The sequence below is a fragment of the Capsicum annuum genome, chromosome 2, assembly GCF_002878395.1.
Source record: "Capsicum annuum cultivar UCD-10X-F1 chromosome 2, UCD10Xv1.1, whole genome shotgun sequence".
Classification (NCBI taxonomy): Eukaryota; Viridiplantae; Streptophyta; class Magnoliopsida; order Solanales; family Solanaceae; genus Capsicum; species Capsicum annuum.
Window position 1 is genome coordinate 122,154,643 of NC_061112.1, and position 7,222 is coordinate 122,161,864.

The 7,222-nt window shown below is 40.6% G+C and overlaps 1 pseudogene; it reads left to right on the top strand.

The window, feature by feature from the left end:
• Positions 1-2,085: 2,085 nt before the first annotated feature.
• The window catches only part of LOC124896256, a 117,298-nt pseudogene continuing 112,161 nt past the window's right edge, over positions 2,086-7,222 (top strand).

Below are 7,222 nucleotides of genomic sequence, written 5' to 3' on the forward strand. Positions count from 1 at the left end.
ATGAACCGTATGGGTACACTCAACCGCCTGCATTTCCATTTGATACGAAGAAACCTGCCGCAACAGAGGAACAGGATATCATAGCCCGGAAATTGAAAAGTTTAGAACAGGCTATGAGGAATTTGCAAGGAATCGAAGATTATAGGAGTGTTTCCTATAAAGATCTTTGCATGTTCCCAGACATCAACCTCCCCCTCGGTTTTAAGATGCCTAAGTTTGAGAAGTATGCAGGACACGGTGATCCTGTTGCACACTTGAGACATTATTGCAACCAGTTGAGGGCTGCAGGAGGAAAGGAATAACTGCTCATGGCCTTCTTTGGCTAGAGTCTTTCTAATCTGGCCTCAGAATGGTTTATCGATCGAGATATCGATAAATAGAACAGCTGGGATGAGTTGGCTTCTGAATTTGTTCAATATTTTTGGTATAACATCGACCTGATTCTGAACGAAAAATCCTTGGTCAATATGAAGAAAAAGAGCACTGAAGGTTTTAGGAAATATGCGATAAGGTGGCGTGAACAGGCCGCTAGGGTAAAGCCTCCAATAAAAGAAAGTAAGCTGGTAGAAGTTTTCATTCAGGCGCAGGATGAGACCTATTTTCAACATTTACTTCCGGCAATGGGAAAGTCTTTTATGGAAGTCCTCAAAATGGGGGAGATGATAGAGGACGGAATTAAGACCGGCCAAATAGTGAGTTTTTCTGCATTAAAAGCTACCACACAAGCGATTCAAGGTGGATGTGGCGCATTTGGAGGTAAAAAGAAGAAAAAAGATGTAGCGACTGTCGTAGCTGGAACCCATTCCTATCCCAAAAGACCACCTCGCCCCTATCCCCAATCCCAAGCCCAAGTCTACGCCCAAGCTCCATATATTCTTCCCCACTATTACTACCCTCCACAAAACCCTTTATATTCTATTCCACCACCCCGTACCAGTATATAGCACGCAGCCATATGCCCAAACCCCTTTTTACCCGTAGTGGCGCTCGCAAGCTCTACAAAATTGCCCATTTTCTCCACCAAATTACTAAAACCCCTCCAAACCCAATTTTCAGCCTAGGCCCGAGTATAAGAAGGAGAAGGCGGTCAAAAATCAATTCACACCGCTTGGGGAGTCATATGCTAGCTTGTTTGATAGGTTGAGAAAGTTGAAGGTTTTAAGCCTAATTTAGGGAAGGATTTCAAATCCACCGCCGAGGAATCTCGATTATTCTTTAAGGTGTGTGTCCTGTTCTGACATGCCAGGCCATGATATTGAGAAATGCTGGCATTTAAAGAGAGCTGTTTAAGATTTAATTAACACAAATCAGATGCTGGTCTAGGCCTCGGAGGGTCCAAACATTAACCCGAATCCGCTGCCAACCCATGCTGAAGCCAATATATTAGAATTGATATATGACGGGAAAGAGTCTTTGAGGGGTTATAAGCCTATTGTTAAGATACAGACTATTGAGGAGAAATCGGTGAATGTAGCAAATTTTTTAAAAGCAACGTCATTGAGCCAGGAAGGAATGAGAGAAGATAAAGCCCAAGAAAACACAAAGAAACCCTTGATCACAGTACAGGGTGCCAGAAGGCATGTTGATTTAAGTCAGGATAAACCTAAGTTGACAGTGGTGGGAGCTCTAAGTCAACCCATCTTGACGGTGAAAGGAGCACTGGCAGTGCCTATTGTCCTCAAACCGGTGACCCAACCTCCGATAGTTGATACGAAAAGGGTTCCCTGGAATTATGGGCGGACTGTGATGACCTATCATGGGAAAGAAGTAGTGGAAGATGTAGATGAGGTAAGGGGTTTGACTAGGTCAGGAAGATACTTCGTGCCTGAAAGCTTAAGAAAGTCCCAGCCAACGGTGAGTGGACCGTCATCTATCAAAAAGCCTATCACCGAAGAAGAAGCCAAAGAATTTTTGAAAAAGATGAAATTGCCAGAGTATTCAATACTAGACCAACTGAAGAAAACCCCTGCTCAAATTTCCCTTTTATCTTTGCTGTTGCACTCCAAGGAGCATCGTGATGTTTTACTGAAGGTATTAAATGAAGCATATGTTCCAAGGGATATTATAATCAACCAACTTGAGAAAATGGTCAGAAAAATCTTTGAAGTCAATCGAATCAGCTTTTCTGATGAGGAATTGCCTGTTGAAGGTACATGGCATAACCGGGGCCTTTACATTACAGTGAAGTGTGAAGATTTCTACGTCACTTATGTTATGATTGATAGAGGTTCAGGTGCAAATATTTGTCCTATTTCTACTTTACAAAATTTGAATATTGGTGCTGACAAGATCAGGCCCAACAATATATGTGTTAGGGCTTTTGATGGTGCAAAATCAAATTCCATTGGCGAAATAGAACTAATGTTGACCATAGGGCCTGTTGAGTTCGCCATAGAGTTTCAAGTATTGAATGTAGACTCCTTTTACAATCTGTTGCTGGGAAGGCCGTGGATCCACAAGGTCAAGGCGATTGCGTCTACCCTGCACCAAATGATTAAGTTTGAGCATGACAGGCAAAAAGTAGTTATTCATGGTGAAGGAGATTTGTCAGCCTACGAAGATTCTCCATTGTCTCTTATTGAAGCAAATAACGTAGAGGAGACATTCGTCTATCAAATTTTTGATACGGTTCCAGTGAATCGTATCCTTGAATGGCAGGCTATACCGGGACCGCAATTGTCTTCTGCTTCTATCATGATGGTGAGTGAACTTTGGAAATACGAATTTGAGCCAGGAAAGGGTTTGGGAGCGTCTCTGCACGGTATAGTTCATCCCATATGTCCGAGTGAGAATATGGGCACGTTTGGTCTGGAATTTGAGCCTACGGCTGAAGATCTGAAGAAAGCTAAGGGAAGAAAAAAGGAAACATGGTCACTCCCTCGCCCAATGCCACTACTCAGTGAATCATTTGTTAAGAGCGGTGTCACGAAGCATGTGGAATTTGAAGTTGAATTGGTTGATGACTTCCAAAACCTTTTTATTGAAGTTGATATGGTCAAAGCAGGAGAAGGTATGGCAGACGTGCAATTCATAGGTCCAACTGTCCGGCTCAATAATTAGGAAGTCACTCCTCTCCCCGTTAGGAGGGAGTTTTGGTAGTTTATTTTGTTTTTCTTTCTATTTATCCGAGTTATTTCAGGGTTGTAATTCGGATTTTAGTTTGTTTATGTTATGTTGGCATCTATGTTTAAACCCTTCTATCTTTTTATTTAATGAAATGCAATGTCCCTTTTGTTTCGTGTCTAATATATTTTGTTTTTCTTTTTCAGTTCTCTTTATGTTGATTCTAATGACATGACATGCATGCGGAATTTTCAGCCTGATCTTAAAAGCACTAGAAGAAATAAGCAAAGAGTTGGAACAGTTTGAAGACAAACCGAATCCTAATTTGAATGAGATTGAGCCAATAAATCTAGGGGATCAAGAAGATATTAGGGAAACTAAAATCAGTGTACATGCTTTGCCACGGCTAAAAGAGGGAATTATTTAAGCATTAATTGATTATAAGAATGTTTTTGCATGGTCTTATGATGATATGTCTGGTTTAAGCACTGAATTTGTGGCTCACAAATTGCCAACTGATCCCGCGTTCCCTCCTGTCAAACAGAAGTTGAGGAGGTTTAAAACGGATGTAAGTATTAAAATTAAAGAGAAAAACATGAAACAACTTAAAGCCAAAGTAATTCGAGTAGCTCGCTATCCCATGTGGTTATCCAATGTTGTTCCCGTACCAAAGAAAGATGGCAAAATTCGAGAGTGTGTTGATTACCGTGATTTGAGTAGAGCAAGTTCGAAAGATAATTTTCCACTGCCCAACATCCATATTTTGTTAGACAACTGTGCTAAACACGAGGTTATCTCTTTTGTGGATTGCCATGCTGGTTATCACCAGATTATTATGGATGATGAAGATGCGGAGAAGACATCTTTTATCACACCATGGGAAACTTATTATTATCGAGTGATGCCGTTCGATTTGAAGAATGCTGGAGCAACATACATGAGAGCCATGATCACTATGTTTCATGACATGATGCATAAGGAGATTGAGGTCTACGTGGATGATGTGATTATTAAGTCAAAAAGTCAGGCCGACCATGTTAAAGATTTAAGAAAGTTCTTTGAAAGGCTTCGCAGGTATAATCTCAAACTCAACCCGGAAAAATATGTATTTAGAGTTCCGTCTGGAAAGCTGTTGGGGTTTGTAGTCAGCCGTCGGGGAATTGAATTGGATCCCTCAAAAATCAAAGCCATTCAGGATTTGCCCCCGCCCAAGAATAGAACGGAGGTGATGATTTTTCTTGGTAGACTGAACTACATTAGCAGGTTTATTACTCAACTCACAACCATTTGTGAGCCCATATTCAAGTTGCTGAAAAAGAGTGCTGCTGTAAAATAGACTGAAGAATGTCGAAAGCATTCAAACGAATCAAAAGATATTTGTCAAATCCGCCCGTGCTGGTACCCACAGAGCCTGGTAGGCCTTTGATCTTATATTTATTAGTCATGGACAATTCTTTCGGTTGTGTCCTGGGTCAACATGATGTTACAGGCAAAAAGGAGCAGGCTATTTATTATCTTAGCAAGAAGTTCACCACTTATGAGTCCAGGCATACTCTTCTTGAAAGGATGTGTTGTGTCCTAACGTGGGTAGCACAGAAGTTGAAGCATTATCTCTCATCCTATACTACTTATCTCATCTCTCGAATGGATCCTTTGAAGTATATCTTTCAGAAGCCTATGCAGACAGGTCGATTGGCAAAGTGGCAAATATTGCTTACCGAGTTCGAAATTGTATATGTGACTCAAACAGCCATAAAGCCCAAGCCCTGGCAGATCATCTTGCTGAGAATCCCATCGATGAAGAGTACGAGCCATTAAAGATATATTTTCCTGACAAAGAAGTATCGTGTGTCGATGAAGTCGTTATAGATGCTGACCCAGGTTGGAGGTTATTTTTCGATGGAGCTGTCAATATGAAGGGAGTCAGAATAGGTGCGTTTCTTATCTCTGAATCGGGACAACATTTCCCAGTAACAACATAACTTTAATTTTACTGTACTAATAATATGACGGAGTACGAAGCCTGCATTCTTAGTTTGAGGTTAGCTGTTGATATGGGAGTCCAAGAATTATTGGTGTTAGGAGATTCGGATTTGCTCGTCCATCAAATTCAAGGCGATTGGAAGACGCGAGATTTGAAACTCATCCCGTATCGACAATGCTTGTAGGAACTATGTCAACGGTTTGTGTTAGTAAAATTTAGGCATATTCCAAGGATTCATAATGAAATTGCTGATGCTTTAGCCACTCTGTCTTTAATGCTCCAAAATCCTGATAAAGCCTACATCAATCCAGTGCATATACAGAGTCGTGATCAGCATGCTTACTGTAATGCGGTTGAAGAAGAGCTCGATGGAGAACCTTGGTTCTTGGATATCAAGCGGTACATTCAGTCAGGAAAATACCCAGCATATTCCACCAACGATCAAAAGAGGACTATTAGGTGTTTGGCTAGTGGATTTTTTCTTAAGTGGGGGAATCTTGTATAATAGGACCCCAGATCTGGGACTTTTGAGGTGTGTAGATGCAAGAGAAGCTTCGGCAATCATGGTTGAAATACACTCTGGAGTATGCGGGTTGCATATGAACGGTCATGTCTTGTCAAAGAAGATTCTTCGAGCAGGTTATTACTGGCTTACTATGGAAAGGGATTCTATTTAATTTGTTCAAAAGTGTCATCAATGTCAGGTACACAGTGATCTGATACGTTCTCCTCCTGCTGAGTTGCATGCAATGGCCTCTCAATGGCCGTTCGTGGCTTGGGGAATGGATGCGATTGGACCGATTGAGCCGAAAGCATCAAATGGGCATAGATTCAATTTGGTAGCAATTGACTACTTCACAAAGTGGGTAAAAGCAGTAACTTTCAAGTCAGTGACAAAGAAGGCTGTGGTAGATTTTGTTCATGCCAATATCATTTGTAGATTTGGAATTCCTAAGATGACCATTACAGACAATGCTACCAATCTCAATAGTCATTTGATGCAAGAAGTATGTCAACAGTTTAAGATCGCACATCGAAATTCTACTCCATATCGCCCAAAGGCCAATGGTGTTGTAGAAACCGCCAATAAGAATATAAAAAAGATACTGTGAAAAATGGTACAAGGGTCTAGACAGTGGCATGAAAAATTATCGTTTGCATTGCTAGGTTATCATACCACTGTTCGCACTTCAACAGGGGCAAATCCATATTTATTGGTGTATGGGACAGAAGCAGTCATCCCTGCAGAAGTTGAAATTCTCTCTTTTCGAGTCATTGTAGAAGCAGAGATTGATGATGAAGAATGGGTAAAAACCCAACTGGAATATTTGAGTTTTATTGAGTAAAAAAGGCTAACGTCTGTGTGTCATGGCCAGTTGTATCAAAGGAGGATGGCTCGAGCGTATAACAAAAGGTCCGTCCCAGGAATTTTGAAGTTGGTCAGTTGGTATTGAGACGTATCCTTCCTCACCAGGTTGAAGAGAAAGGCAAGTTCTCCCCTAACTGGCAAGGTCCCTTCGTTGTGAAGAAAGTGTTGTCCAATGGAGCCTTATATTTGACAGATATTGAAGGTAAATTGACAGAAATGGCTATCAATGCTGATGCGGTCAAAAGATACTATGTATGATATTTGATCCTTTGTTGAGTTTGTTGCATGTTTAGTACTTGCATTCTTGAAGATTGATATGATGAAGGCATTTTATTCTTCTATCCAAACATGGTGTCATTCTTTGTTTACCCGTTTGAGCTTCATTTTATTTTTCTTTCATATTTCTCTTTTGGAATCAAAATAGAGTCAAAGATAAATGTCAAGAAAATAAGAATAAAAGAAAGAGTTCGAAAATAAAAGAAAAATCAAATCCAAACAAAGAACAAGTTGATGGAACTACGTTCGACCTGATTCTCCTCTCTTAGGAGTGAGATACGTAGGCTGCCCTATTTCGGGCTCGGTCCAACCAAATAAAGATTTAAGATTCACCGAGCCAACAAAACTGGGGCATGAGTTAATGTGTTGTTTGAGTCGATTCCAAAAGTTGTAAGTCCCACCCCCACTTCAAGTATCGTTTGATCCCCTTACCATCTTTTCTAACCTTAACCAAAAGCCAAGTTATAACCAAAGAAAGTCCTTCAGATCAATTTTTGATAATGTTAAGGCTAAGCATGCAATGGATATGA